This window comes from Rattus norvegicus, chromosome 16 (assembly GCF_036323735.1).
Source record: "Rattus norvegicus strain BN/NHsdMcwi chromosome 16, GRCr8, whole genome shotgun sequence".
Classification (NCBI taxonomy): Eukaryota; Metazoa; Chordata; class Mammalia; order Rodentia; family Muridae; genus Rattus; species Rattus norvegicus.
The window spans coordinates 83,800,126-83,815,314 of record NC_086034.1 but is presented as its reverse complement, the minus strand read 5'-3'; the positions used below and the strand labels follow the sequence as shown (position 1 = coordinate 83,815,314).

The following is a 15,189-nucleotide window of genomic DNA, read 5'->3' as shown; positions in this document are numbered from 1 at the left end:
TGCCCTGACCCTCATCACTCCACCCTCACCAGTCTCCACCCCTTCTAATGTCTCAGGCCCAGAAGCTCCCTTCACATTCACACCCATGCTCAGACCTGGCACGGGCCCAAGCATTGCCAAGGAGGTCACCCTGCTTCCTCCTTACCTTTCATGGCTTCGACCTACCTGATGTTTAGTAGCTCCCTAAGAATGCCTACTAAGAACTACTGGAATGTAACTGGAAGACTTTCACTCCAGGCTGCCTAAGTATTTGCATAACAGCTAACTCTCATCCAAATCTCTGACTTTCTTCAAGCGGGCCTTTGGGCCTTCGCCTTGTCTCTGTTGCATTTTCTCTCTCTGCTGTGGAAGCCCAAACCCCAAAGAGTGTGCTTTTAGCCTTCTCCCTTCCTCCTCTTTTAACGGTTCGGTAATTCATCAGTCTACTGCCTCCATGGCCTTTGACTGACAAGCTGGACAGTACTGAGCATACAGGGCGGCATTCCAAGCCTCCTGAGACAGGATTCCCAGCGTGTGAGATTCCTCTGTTCCTGCAGCCCCCTCCCAAGACCCTGCACCCCCGCCCAAGCCCCCGAAGTCCCCTCCCAAACCCCTGCACCCCCGCCCAAGCCCCTGCAGCCCCATCCCTCCCAAGCTTCTGCAGCCCCTTCCCAAGCCCCTGCAGCCCCCTCCCTCCCAAGCCCCTGCAGCTCCCTCCTGCAGTCCAATCAGTTTTCAACAACTTTCTTTGTGACTCACATCATGGCTGATAGCAAGTTCTTTCTCTGCTTTAGCCTGTAGAGTTAGTTAGTGCTCACCTGAGTCTGTGGATAGGTAAGCAAGGTCCTCTGAGGAGGAGGAGATGAATGCTGTGAAGAAGAAAATGTGTTTCCTTTCCTCAGAGGCTGGGTTCTATCTGCTTAGGCTGCTCGATTCAGTGGTCCATGACAGAAGGGATCTATAGACACTGGCCTGCACCCCAGCAGCAAGCACACTGGGGATCAGGAAACACCTTAGCTCAAATCCAGAACTCTGCCCACATTGCCTCCTAGATCTAGTCTCGTACATCCCTATGTCTCTAATCTATGAGCATGTTTCCCTGATGCTCATTCAAGCCCCCACCTAACAGGTCCAAAGTCTAGGGAAATCCCTGAGGTCTGAGAGTTGTAGTATATTAAAAACGAGTCCAGATACTTTCACAGAATCAAGGACTAGCAAGAAGTTCTGATTTTTTTTAAGATTTTTTTTAATAGATCGGCAGGCATAGCATCTATTGTAGCTGTTGGTTTGGTGTCAGTGAGTAATGAAAGTGTCATTCTCTGTGATTTTTATCAATTACAGTAAATATGCCAATAATCACCCACTTTAGCTGCTGAAACACCCGTGCTGTCTGGAGTCGAGGCTGGGGACCTCTCAGAGGCCTCGAGAGGTAAACCCCACAGGTGTAGACTGACGTCTAGGCAAACAGTAGTTAAGCTAGAATTTGGAGAGGAGGGAAGTGTTAATGTATGTCAAACAGACAAATTTGGACTTTTCCATGAGGGTCTGACAGATCAAACAGGAAATAGGCAGAAATTACTCTCACAGTAAAAATCTTGTCATTTACAACCGCTAAAGCAGCGGGCTCATTTAACACATCAACTCAAAGATAATGATCAGTTCCGCCTGGTGTTTATCCCTCCTCGAGAGTGTAGACACCAGGGCAAGCTTCATGTGTCTGTAGGGGAAACCTAGGGTGACCGTCAGCCCCTATGGCTGCAGAATGAGTCAAGGGCCGACTTAACTGCCATACAGGCTAAGATGGGAGAAGCTTTCTACTTCTTCAAACATAAAAATTATGAAGAAACATGACTGGAAAGTGACAAGAGTGGTAGTCTCTCTGTGACTAATGTCAGGGTAGTCCCACCTGCTCCGTTTGTTTGTTTTCCTTGGCAGCTGTTTGGAGTCATTGGAGCCGAGAATGCATTTCCACACTTCAAGCACGTGAGTGCTATCTGCCATGGTCCCTAACCAGTTCTCAGCCAGTCACCAGAGTTCCATCTATTTCAGAGACCTCGAACATCCGCTGTCAGCAGGCACAAGGCTGTGTTCCGAGATGAGCAACCGAAGCCTCCTCTGCATGTGTGAAAAAGAAGCAAGAGGAGAAAGCAGGGCTCCTGAAAGCCAGGCTGATGAGGGAAATTCCTGTGCTGAGTAAACATGAATTTCTGAATAGGCAGAGTCTATGTGTGAACAGCACAGGAGCTCGCCCCACCCCACCCCGGCAGGTAAGCACGGAGATCACATTCAGGGGCTTTAGGGAGAGCAGTAGGTTACCAGAAAGACATTGACCTAGACCATTCCTCTGTTTTATACTTCTCTGCACCTCTCTGGTTTCGCCTCCTCCTGGGCTTCACTCAGGTAGGAAAAAAAATTGCCCTCTGCCGCAGATCTCTAGGGTGCAAACCCACCCATGAACAATGCACACACACCTTTTATTATATCTGCTACACCTGTCGGGACACAAACCTGCACAGATCACTGTGCACGCAAACACAGCTACACATACCTTTAGGTACACACGCATGTACACCCCTGCCCACACCTGCTCATGCCTGCATACACAAACATACCTGTACGGATACACACACATGCCTATATGCACCTTAAGGGACACACATATGCATGCCTACATCTGCACAAATACATGTACCTGCCCATGCCTATGTGAACAAACACACTACATATATCTGCATGGGCACACACATGCTCACAACCACCCACACATTATCATACCTGCAGAGGCATACAAACGTACTTGAAGGGGACATACATACATACATACATACATACAACATGCATACATACAAACACATAAATACATACTACATGCATACATACACACACATAAATACATACACACATATACATACATTCTACTATTAATAATAAAAATCTAATGACTTTTCCTTCTTTATGGTTTTTCATGTCCACCCAGGGATACTCTGTGAGATCAAAACTGGTCCCTGTGTCTGTCTCCAAGGACACAAGCCAGTTTAAAAAGAAATCATTCGCTTAACAAGGATATTTATTTATTTATTTATTTATTTATTTATTTATTTATTTATTTATTTTTTTCGGAGCTGGGGACCGAACCCAGGGCCTTGCACTTCCTAGGCAAGCGCTCTACCACTGAGCTAAATCCCCAACCCTTAACAAGGATTTTTAAATCAGTTTCCACGGGTGCAGCTTGACTGGTTAATGACTTCTGAAGTTAACATGTTTTGAAAATAAGAGTTACTAACTTCCACAGACAGCCAGGGGTTTCAGGGAGCCATGAAGATGTCTCAGCAATGTACACAAGACACGCATAGGTGAAGCTGGACACTAGTCAGACCTGTGAAGTAACTTCCTGTAACAGAGGGAGGAAGACTGGCGGGGATCAAGTGATCGCATCACCTCATTGGCTCTGCAGGTCTAAGTCAACTCAAAGGCAACCGTGGCCCAGGTAACTCACTTCACTCCAGTGTAGGAATGTTCACGTGGGGGTGGCGAATGGTTTTCTGGGAAAGTGAACTTATCAAATGACTTGAGCAAGGGGTTCTTTCTGTAATCGATGTGTTTCCCAGGAAACCTGGACTTCTCCATCCACCTTCAACTATTCCTAATGGGAGAATATTTGTTTTCCTCAATGAGTAAATTATTATCATCACATCATCATCATCATCATCATCATCATCATCATCATCATCATCAGTGGTAGTAGTAGTAATAGTAGAGTGTAGTTATTTGAAACAGGCTTTCTATATACAGTCTTGGCTGCCCTGGAACTTACTATATAAATCAAGCTTACAGAGATCCTCCTGCCTCTGCTTCCCAAATCCTGAGATTAAAGGCTTGTGTTACCATGCCCAGCTAGAGGAATACTTTTAGATTGTAGTGCAACAATGTGTATGTTGTGTTCACCACACACTATTGTTAGCACACTTGCTAATTCATAACAAGTTAACTTTCATAGTACAATGGGCATGTTTGTAAAATATTTTGGCAAACCGTTACAGACTCATTATTGAGTTAATTAAACCTCTCACCCAGATTGCTTTGGGTTCTAAGAGGCACACATGGAAGGTTTTTATCCTCTCTAGAGTCTGATGCACCCTCAGATTCAGCAGCCAGTCAATGACATTCCTTTCTCCCCCTTCCACGGTGGTACATGAAATAGAAACACACAACACTCCCCAACAGTGCAACACCAAGGAAATGCTCATGCCCATGGAGGGAAGCATGACGGAATTTGTGGTACGAATGGTCTAGGATAAAAATGTAACTTGTGGCAAGATCAACTATTCTTGCTGATCCCCGTTTATTTAGGAGTTATAAACTATTCCCCCATGACTCCTTTTATCTCAAGAGCATTTTGCCACATGTATCCAACATAGAATGCCCCTCGCCATTTCCACTACCAACTGAAAAGGCTACAGGCAAACTCTAGCAATTTCTCAAAGAATGAAGCAAGCCCTTGGCTGCGTTTACTTAGCATACAAATGTTGTTTAAAAAAAAAAAAACAGACATTCGACTGCTGTGCAACGTTCTCTCAGGGAAACAAGTACTACAACGCCAAGAAGTTCACCCTCATCCTCCACCTGCCACCAGCTTCCCAGGCTGCTCCTCTGTGTCTGTTCTCAGAGACAGGACTTGTAGAGGGAACAGGGCCATGGTGACATGGTGAGGGGATGACGTCGTCGTCGTCATCGTCATCGCCATCATCTTCATCGTCGTCGTCATCATCATCATCATCATCACCATCATCATCATTGTCTGATCAGGCTCCCAGATAGGAGCATCAGTTCTGCTGGTGCCATGCTGGAAGTGATTCTCCTCCAGAGCAAGCAGGCCGTGCGTGCGCCTCATGCAGGAGCCAATGCTGTGAACTCATGGGGAGAGCCCTGTGGTCTGAGGGCTGAAGGTGGAACTGCTTTGCTTTCAGCCCCTGCCCCTTGCCTCGGCTCATTTTTCCCGGACCCTCCTATATGCACGGTGTGAAGGGAATTACCTATTACTTCAATTATTTGTCTCTTATCAGCTGATGTTAAACTACAAGGATTTGCATTGAATGGACACAAAGAAAGAGCAAGTCACGGCACATCGCCAAACGAAAGAGTGATGTTCAGGCGAATTTAGCCGAAATAATTTACTGCTATAAAAGTGGGGAAGTGGAAGGTACAGCCTTTGACCAATAAATCCCTGCTGCCCGTGAAACCCTTATCTGGTCCCCTCCGATACATTCCACACAAGGAAGCCACCGTCACTGGCTCTGGCTTGTTATGTGTAAACCTTGATCTTCTGCACTTGGTGTCCTAAATATGGGTAATTAGCATCAGTTTATCGCGCTTCTGCATATTTCCTGTACTCTCCAAACACGCGAGCTTCCGTTGGCTGCCATTCTGCTACAGGAGATTATGAAGACAGATTGCAGAGAACGAATATGCTAAAAGAGATTAGGAAGGAATAGAAATAGCAACTTGGCCAATAAATTCCTCGTGAGAGCCTTATCATGCAATTACACGTTGACTAGCTTCACTCTCCCAGCCTCTTAATCCAGTGCCCCCACCAGGAATAAAATTTCACTAATTTCTGAATTGCCGCAGATCCTCCTGACTTGTCACCGAGAGTGGCTGGAATGAGTGGTGCTGCAGGAAACGCGGAGCCGAACTTTACAATAAAAAAAAAAAAAGTAAACTTTGAATGTCAGCGACATTCGACGTGGGCGACGTGCGTTGGGATGTTCAAAGCGGCTCAGAACCTCTGAGTGAGCACATACAGTCTGGGTTCTCAGTCAGGTAACTTTGCTTTGAGTCCCACATTTCCTCATCGGGGGTTGTGCCCTTCCTGGTCCGTCTGAAAGGGAGGGCTTCCTCACCAGTCCACCAGACTGCCAAGCGTGTTTGAATGCAGAATGGTGCACTAGCTGTGACTCCTTCTTGTTGACCTGACAGTAGCCTGAGCAATTCTGGGACACTCCCTCCACCTCTTTAAGTTCAGTTTCCTCCTTTCTCAGACAGGCTGTCTCTCACAGCCTCCCGAGTGCTCTAGCCCCCTCTGCACATTAAGGTATATAAATAGGAAAATTCCTGCCCACTCTGCACCGTAAGGAGTGCAACCAAGAACACTGTAATAGGGCTGCTACAGGGGGAGCGTGATTCTTGTTCCTCCCTGACTGTTAATGTTATTCTCCCCAGGGCTTTATAATAAGTTAGGTATTTAAAGAGGCCCATTAAGCCTTTCGATCTACCAGGGGACTATTTATAGCACAGAGCCACAGTCAGACATCATGAGGCCCCACAGAAGCAAGGTACAGCAGCAAGAACCCCACAGGACTGAGCTTCTCTTGACTAGAGGGCATACACGGACATCTAGATCAAACACGAACCTGTGCTCCCAGAAAAGATGGGCCTTCCCCTTCAGGGTGGAAGGAATTCATTAGCTAAGAAAACCCAGAGCCATTGTGAAGCGAGTTTTAATGTGTAGATCACAATACGGCCTCTGCTTTCTTTTCTCTATAGACGATTCCTACAGGGATTTGCTGACTTAGGGGTCTCATGAGCAATCCAGAGGAAGGGTTCTAGGTTTCCTTTCTGAAACTGTAGCTCAGATCAGCATCCACAAAGCAAGCACTCCACGGTGCCTCTTTCCACACGGCCACTGCATGCACTGTTTCTAGAAACCTGGTGTAGCTACATGAGGAGCCCTCGCTAGATGAGCAGGCACCCAGAATTCAGGTATGGCTGGACCTTGAGAAGGACGGCTTTGCCTTTTGCAGGCTGTCTGGTCTTTTGTTGGCTGGCAAGGATTTTGTTTTCCAGAGAGGAGCCTTCACTAACCTTGAGTGGGAGAGAAGCCTCTGAGGCACACAGAAATACTTGTCTGAAGGAGTTGGCTCTTAGAAATCACAGCACAGAGGCCTCCAGCAGAAGGGGAAGCTCCTGTAGTAGCTGCCACCCTGCAGGCACCCCTCTTACTGGGGTCACCAAGAAACAGCACTACAGAGTCTTGGAAGTAAGAACGCTCCTCAAAAGAGAGGCCCAGGAACCTGTTGCTAAGGGGCCAGGAGGGCAGGGCCTCTGCTGGGTCTGCATGAAGGAGCCGGGTGCTTAGTGATTCCTTCCCGGAGCCTAGGTTAGGGATTCTCTATGATGTCACCCACAGCTCTACCCAAGCAAAGATGCACTTCGACTGCTAGGCCTAAGGCACACGTGGATGCTGGAGCTCAGCTCGACAACTGGGAATGGAGGACCCCTCCAGAGCCCCAAAAGACCCCCGCCCGGGGGTGACATCAGTTGGGGAGCTATTAATAACTGCCCTCCCCTCTGTCATATTTCCTGAACTGGTGAGCTTTGTGGAGGGGGTGGAGTAGGAGGGAGCCGCTTGCCATTAATCTGGGAACAAACAGCTAACCCCGGTGACTGGTATTTTCCCTTTTCTTTTCTCACTTTTCTCAGTGTGGGGAAGGCGATTGTGAGGCGCTCTGCTGGAATTTGGCAGCGCGGAGGCTTGGAGAGCAGCCCCATGCTGGCTCCTATTCAGCCGGCCAGTTTTCCTCGAGCTTTGGAAGTTTCACTCAGCCGTGCACTCAATGGCTTCACAAAGCTGATTACAAGCTTCAGCGCATTCCTGAAGGAGCCAAAAGCGACGCAGGTGCAAACGAGCCGAGGGAGCCCCTTATCCCGGTGACAGAATGGGACAAGCTGGGAAAGGCTTGGACCACACAAATCCAAGGCTCACCAGGCAGCAGAGAGCCTGCCTTGGGAACCGGGGGTCATTATCCGCCCTATTCAGCGGGGCCGGGGACCCTGGGGCCGGGGAGGCCGGCCGGGCGCAAGCGCCACCGCCAGTGCGCGCCTGCGGCAGTGGGGACCCCGCTGGGCGCTGCAGCCCGTTGGGCTGTTGGGCGCTGCGTTTGTTCCTGCCGACAGCGGTCCGCGAAATCCATCCTGCTCGTGAAAGTCGGTGTCCACGCTAACCCGGGTACTGGAGAACGAGGGTAGCGAAGATGCGCAGTACGCGGACAGTGCGCAACTTCGGTAATCGAGGCCGCATTCACTGACATGATCCTACCGCAGGCCACTCTCAGCCCCCACCCCCACCCTCGCCCTGGCCCTATCCCCCTCAGCGTGTCTTCATCTTTCTTCTCTACGAGTATTAAGGGGAGCTACCTTAACAAAGTGCTGTGGGCACGGGCGGAGGGTGCAGGGGCGGAGAATAGTGGTAGGTAGCCCCGCAGGACCAGATCACCAGGTGATCCAGTGCACCCGGCGGGGCAGTGGCGAGCCTGGAGAGCCACCTCTGCCTGTGTGAATTAACGACTTTACTGCCAGAGACGAAAGGACTACAGGCCGCGGGGGCAGGCTGGCTCCCAGTGTAGAGCTTGCAGAAGGGACCAGCGTAGGACAGACTGAGGTGGGACCACTGTAATTCAGGGGACGGCTGATCTGGCCTCCTAGGCTGCCCCTATTCCCCACCCCAGTCCCCGCTCCGCCATCTAGGCCAGCACAGCACGAGTAACATCAGCCTAGAGCCCTCCCCTCCCCCGTGTCCTCCCACTCCCCGCCCCACGTCTCGAGGCCTCAGCCCAGCCCCACGCTTTGCCCGGTTGCACCCCGAGGTGCCCGCGTGCAGGGCGCGGGCCGGCAGGGCGCGCTTGCCGACGCTCTTTTGTCTGATAACTAATTTGAGTTAATGCGATCTTTATGTAAAGCTAACAGCGGATAATTGTCTATTTTCTCGCCAACAGTCTCCATCACAGTCACTTATCTGGAAACCTGCGGCTGGATTAATCGCTATATTCCCAAGATGAGCAGTGCTGCAATCCGCCGAGAACACGGGTGGGAACACGGAACCATACCCCAGGTTCTCGCGGGGCCAGCAGCTGGCCAGCTCCCTGCAGCGAATGCTGCACAGTTGCTGGCACCTGTTCAGGTTGGGGGGTTCCGGGCACTTAGGTGCCCAGAGGCTGTAGAAGAAGGGAAGGACATAGGCCTGTGGGAACCCCGGCGCGTGAGAGAGATTGGTTGGCCCCCAGAGAAGGCAGAGAACTGCCTATGCAAATAAAGAGCTTTTTGACCTGACGGGAAATAATGCTTCTGAACCTTCAGACCATGGCCTATTCAGATGCAGAAAAATGTTCCCTCCCATCTTGATCTCCCAGCCTCACCCCTACCACACCCACCGCTGAGCCTTAGGCCCCTCCCCTGTGATTTCTGCCTTCAGGAGTTAGCAATATTTACTTAGGAACTGTGGGCGTGGAAATAAGTCGTACTTGTCCAGCCCCTGGTCCTACTTATTCAAGTTAAAGATGGTGGGCTGTGTGGTGCCAAAGCTCTAGGGAGAGTGCTTGTCTCCAAATCCTTTCTCTGCTGAAGTCAAAACATCACCTTTGAGGGAACTATTAATCGGTGCTGGAGATTGCCCTGCCTGAGGAGGTGTGAAAGCCAGGCATCAGCATGTGAAGCTTAAGGTCATAGAGATGGAAACTGTGTGCCTCCATTTTTGGCAGCATATTAAACATCCAAGATGGGCATTGGCCCATCACACTATTAGATTGTTAGATGAGGGGGTACCCCAAGATGCCCCCCCCCCAACAGCCTCTGCAAGCTCCTCTTAAAAGTGTCCTGGTTGTTCCTCTCCAGCAGCTTGAGGAAACCTTCAAGAGCAAATATGTGAATCCCTGCAAACCAGTTCCAGCTAAGGTTCCCAGGACAGCCGTCCTCGTGCCCTCTGGATGCCTTCCAACTTCAGCTCTCACCTGAATCCTGTCACCTCTGATCCGTGGACAATGCGGAGCCGGACAGGCCCTGGTCAACCAGGCAGAACAGGTCTATGCAAATGCTGGAGGCCAGCCCTGGGAACAGTGCGCCCATTGTCCAGGGCCTTTCAAAGCCGGGAGCAGCTGCTCAGACTTGCCGCCCTGGACCCTCGACTGCCAGAGTAGCCTCATCATTGCGAGACATAGGCTCTGAAATCATACGCCCCGAGTTCACGAGCAGCCTCGCCCTGGGTGTTTCTGTCTGTGCCACATTTCAAAGTCCAGAGCTGCTTTTCCGTTGTTGGGGACCATAGGAGGGCAGGGGCAGGGGAGAGTTTGCGGGTTTCTTACTAGAGGATCTGAAAACTTTACAGACTGGCCTTGGCTCAAAGGACTAAGTGGGCAAGGCTTTTCTGTTGTCTCTCGCTTGCTGTTTGCAAGTTTAAGTGCATCGAAAGGAGCCAGGGTGAAGAGACAGAGCAAGAGCCAGCCACAGTGCTGAGGATATTTTCATTAGCTTGGCGCTTCCTAGAGAAGCCAGCAGGCTCACTGGATCAGCACCCTCAGACCACCTCAGCTCCCTTCACAGAAGCATCAGTGGTTTATATAACCACTTCCATACTCCCTCCCTGACTTCCCCTCCCCTCCTCTGCAATCTGAATTAGAAGGGATGCTCTTGGGCCAGGAGATGGTGGTTCCTAGTGTAAGAGATGAGAATGAGGACCAGCACTGGGTGGCCTGTAGTGTGTCAAACCTGAGACTACATCCCTCTGGTCTTTAGGCACAGAGCCTAGTGGAGAGGATTTCCAAGGATTTGGGGGGAGAACCAGGGCTTCTGGTGAGACAGCTTCCTCCTCACTTTAATATGTTTGGTCCCAGGGACCTCAAGTGTATTGCATTTTGCTTTGTTCTGGGTCTCATTCTGTAACTCAAGCTGGCCTAGAACTCAGTGAAATCCAGGTGTGTCAGCTTTACCGAGTGTGGTAGCACAGGCCTGAGGCACCCTGCTCTGTGGACACGTCCCCTGACTCTTCTCAGGACTCTGCTCCTGATCTCTCTGCCTTCTCCCTGGATGGAGCATGCTTCCAGAAAACAGCAAAAAAACCACTAGGTCACTTCTAGCAGGATCGTACTCAAGATAGGAAGGTTGCAGGGTGTGTCCTCCTATACTGCGTAAGGCCTCCCCTCTGTACCTCAACCCTCCCAAGGAGCCTTCCCAATTCTTGATAGCCTGAACAGGAAGGGCTCAGATAGATGTGAAGTGCGACAAAATATTGTTTTACACAGGAAAAAAGGCTGGAAATTAGTGGAGCAGAGATCCTGTAACACACGAGGCTTATATATTTGGGTTTGATCCTCTGAGCATTCTAGGCTGCCCAAAAGCAGGGAGACCATAGGGCAGCCATTTGAATATTACTGTGGTGGGGAAGGCATCAGGATGTAAACTGCATGGACAAGCTGGGCTGTCAGTAAGGACCAGATGCCCTAGAGATGCTCAGGAAGTGCAGAGGTCATGGATAGGAGGGTTGATAGGGCTGGCAGCCAGAGATGTCATGGACAAAACAGGGACTCCTTTCTGCAAAAGAGCCTTTCCTGTTTCTGGGGAACAGTTATGGGCTTGCCCTTGCCTCTCTCCCCTTCCCCCACACAGTGGGCATTCATCCTCACATGCTTATGCACACTTGCACACATCAGGTGCCAGACATCAGCTCGTAGGTATAGCAAGTCATTCACAAGTGACAGACTCACACTCAAAACCAGGGCATTCCCTAGTTCTAGAGCCGGGTTCCAGCTGAAGGCTGGATGACTCATCTGGCCCGAGTGTTTGACCTCCAGGCAGAACCTGAAGAACTCTGGGTTAGGCACACAGGACAGTGTGAATCCAAGGGCCTTTCCTTCTGTCCTGTCAGGATCTGGTTTTGTCCCAGGTTGGACAACTTGTGGGTGGGCTTGTCAACTTTTCTTCTGTGGTTCCTGCTTTGCCTTTTCTGTTTGTATTTGTTCCTGGGTTGCTCTCAGAGTTACATATTTAACGCTATCCAGGAGGGTACCTGGCCAGCACACATGGTCCCAAGCACCCAAAATTCAGACTGTCATGCACAGATTTTTAAAGCTGCTGAATGAGAAGGAGATCATTGATTACTTGCGATGTTGGCTACAGAAATAGCGGTACTTGGAATGTGTTGCATTAAATAGAACACATTGTTAAAGTGAGCCTCACTGACAGCTGCTCTTGGAAGTCAGCGTGGCCTTGTTAGCTCCTCTTTCTGGCTGTGTGCCTTTGGTCTTTCCATGATCCTCTAGGAAATGGAAAAGGAAAAAACAAGTGCAGAGGAAAGGACTGAGCCTGCGCTGGGTAGAGGCAGCCAGAGACCCTCCCAGCTCCTTTCTAAGTTACTCTTGTAACAATCAAAACTCCCTTGCTTGCAGCAACAGAAAAAGAAGTACACATTGTATTTATTGCTGGAATTGTATTCTTTCTACTAGAGCTTTGATTCTGTTTAATTACATTATGATCTCCCACAGCCTTCCTTAAGCCCTGCAGCAACTTTTGAAGAATCTTGGTACTACCATTGGGTGGCAGAGGAATGTTGATTCCAGGAGCCCCTGTGTGAATGCCATGGCATTATAAAGAAACCTCTTTCTGCTATTTTCAAACTTTTAGTCAGCTCTTGACACTTTCTGGCTTTAATTTTGCCTTACAAATGAGTCACACAGGTCTAACTGCCACCACTCAAACCAAACACAAAATTCTGAGCAGAAACTTGTCTTCTATGAACAGGGCCTGTCCCAAGAATGAGTTCAGTCTGGAAATTCTTCTCTGGGCTAACACAGAGCTTTAGAAGCATATGAAACCAGACTTAGGCCAAGGAGGCCATGAGGGAACATGCTTATAAAGGTCTGTGTTACATCCCCTCATGCACTGGGGAGTGTGCTTGCCATAGTGCACGTGGAGGACAGAGGACAGCCTTCAGGAGTCACTTCTCTCCTTCCATGCTGTGGGTCCCAAGGATCTAAGGCAGGCCATCAGGCTTGGCACCAAGTGCCCTTAGATGTTGAGCCTTCTTGCCAATCTAAGTAAACTTTAATATTAAAAATTTTCAAGGTACTCTCTATATATAATATTTTAGATACCAGATGTCTGTAAGCGAAGTCATAAAAAAAATAGAAAATTTATTTCATCATTTGATAATAAGAAATGAAAAACCTGCTCCCTGCTTATTGTCCTCAACATATCCTATTAAAGTACACCATGAACATTTTACATGAAAAGGCTTGGAGTATATACAGCATCGTTCAATATATTTACTTTGGGTATTGTATAACCAATATGAAAAAATTTGGGAAAATATGAAGTTAAGTCCACTATGCCAATAAATTGGAAATATCTCGGAGATAATTTTGAATAAAATGATTTTTCATCATAAAAGGAGTTGTTGATCATTATTTCTATGCCCATTAACTCTTCTGATTTTGGCTGAATTCTATCTAAGAGAAAAATTATGAAATACCAATGTCAGGGTATATATAAATGAGCTGATATGGTTTCTTTGGGGAATGCACCCCTTGCAAAATATCATTCTTAGGATTTTCTGTTTAAGTAGTAAGAAATTAGTAGCAGCATCCTAGAATGTTGTATGTATGCATGTATGCATGTATGTTTATATGTATGTTTGTATATCTGTCTATTTATTATTGTTTGCTTGAAATGGGTTCTCATGTATCCCAGGTGGGTCTCTAACCCACTGTGTTAGCTGTGGGAGACCTTGAAGTTCAGATCCTCCTGCCCCTAGCTCCTGAGGACTGGGATTACAGATGTGTTCCACCATGCCCAGCTTTAGGCCATGCTGGGACTAGAACACAGAACTTGGTGCTATTGGGAAGGCACTCTACAAACTAAGCTACACTCCATGCCCCCACACTACATATTTTTAATAGTTGCCAAGAAAATACCTTCAAATGGGGCACATGTCTTGTTGAAGACATTAGCCTCCTATTAGCTGTCCAAAAAGGTGCCTCGTTCATGTAGGATGGCTGGTGTGTCCCTGGACAGGGTGCTTCTGTTTGTGATAACTCCCCGAGTTTACTCTTATTTATACAGACCCACAAGCAAAGCAGCAGGACTTCAGCCAGTGCTGTCCCTGTTCTCCTACTTTCTCAGAACCATGTAAGATTGGAAGATTCCAGAATGTTGAGTAAGGACACAGGAAAGATGAAGGGAGAAGGGGGCGGGGGTCACAGATCGCACATAGCAGAATTCAAATTAGCTAATGCTCCTGGTTTTTTAGGGAGTGCATTGCATGGCCCCATTTGCTTCATCTTCTAAGACCATGGAGATGCTCATGGGCCTTCTGTTTTCCTCCCCCGCCCCCAGGAGATTACAATGGTTATGCACTTTCAAATATTCACAGGCAAGATATTGTGGATAAACAGCTCAAGACTCACTAAATTAGGTCACTGCTCATATGGGGCCAGTGTTATATATCCCTTGTGTTGAAATTATCTGGTGTCAGCTACATTGATTGAAAAATTGAAAAAGCACTACAGACCAGGGGAAAAAGTCTTATTACAAGATGTCTCAGAAGCAGATAAGAAAGGAACGAGGGCCTCTGTAAACGAGGTTCTTATCTAGATTTTAATATGGCAGTAAGCAAATTATAAATGTTTTTGCAAGTAAGATAAATTACATAGGAAAGCAGACACATCTAAAGCTCTCGAGATTCTGGGCTAGCCATATAGACTTCGTGTGTGAGCCAAGCTGGTGTGTGTGCGTGCGCGTATTGTGTGTGTGTGTGTGTGTGTTCCCCCAAGACACATTCCCTCTAAGGGCAGAGCCTCAGCAGAGTCAGGATACACCACCTGGACAACTATCTCATTCAGTTCTCAAGGTTGTTCAAGACATTGAGGCCAAAACCACTGGGAGAACCCCTGGCCTTAAATCTCCTCATTAATGATGGGTGCATCAAGCAAGTTTTTTAGAATAGATCTCCCAAGGAAGCCCTGGACCATGTCCAGGGTGGACAGGCCCGAGGGGATGTTCTTCAGGCTTCCCTACAATGAATGGCTGAAGTCAGAAGCCAGTGGGTCCTTTTACCAGACAGCTTCTTGGTAATGCCTTTGGAAACCAGTAAGCCCAGTTGAATCTTGTCCCTGGTGTCCCCTGACCAACCACAGTTAACCAGCCTGTGTTCCAGATAATTGTTCACGATCATTGATACTATGTCTCAAGACATCAACACAAACGATATCAGTGGAGATATGTCAGGAATGCACTCGGTGCCCTGGAAGCTTAGCACCCTGGAGGGCTTTCCTGTGTGTCTGAGTGGCGCTAGCCATGATGACCTTTCACTCCAGGTCCAAATCATGTTACTGTGGAAAGGACATACCATGAGCTCTAAAACGACGGAGTGAGAGGAGTCAGGCTGCC

General features: G+C 48.4%; 1 long non-coding RNA gene across 2 annotated transcripts in view; it reads left to right on the top strand.

Annotated features, from left to right (window-relative positions):
• Positions 1–13,191, top strand: part of LOC102553495 (uncharacterized) — a 113,172-nt gene extending 99,981 nt beyond the window's left edge. For both annotated transcript variants that reach the window (XR_005495106.2, XR_005495105.2), the window contains exons 2-9: positions 2,029–2,246; positions 3,272–3,466; positions 5,608–5,799; positions 6,523–6,738; positions 6,823–7,015; positions 7,166–7,346; positions 7,459–8,040; positions 8,751–13,191. This is a non-coding gene — a long non-coding RNA (uncharacterized LOC102553495). The remainder of the gene's footprint in view (positions 1–2,028; positions 2,247–3,271; positions 3,467–5,607; positions 5,800–6,522; positions 6,739–6,822; positions 7,016–7,165; positions 7,347–7,458; positions 8,041–8,750) is intronic.
• Positions 13,192–15,189: the final 1,998 nt, after the last annotated feature.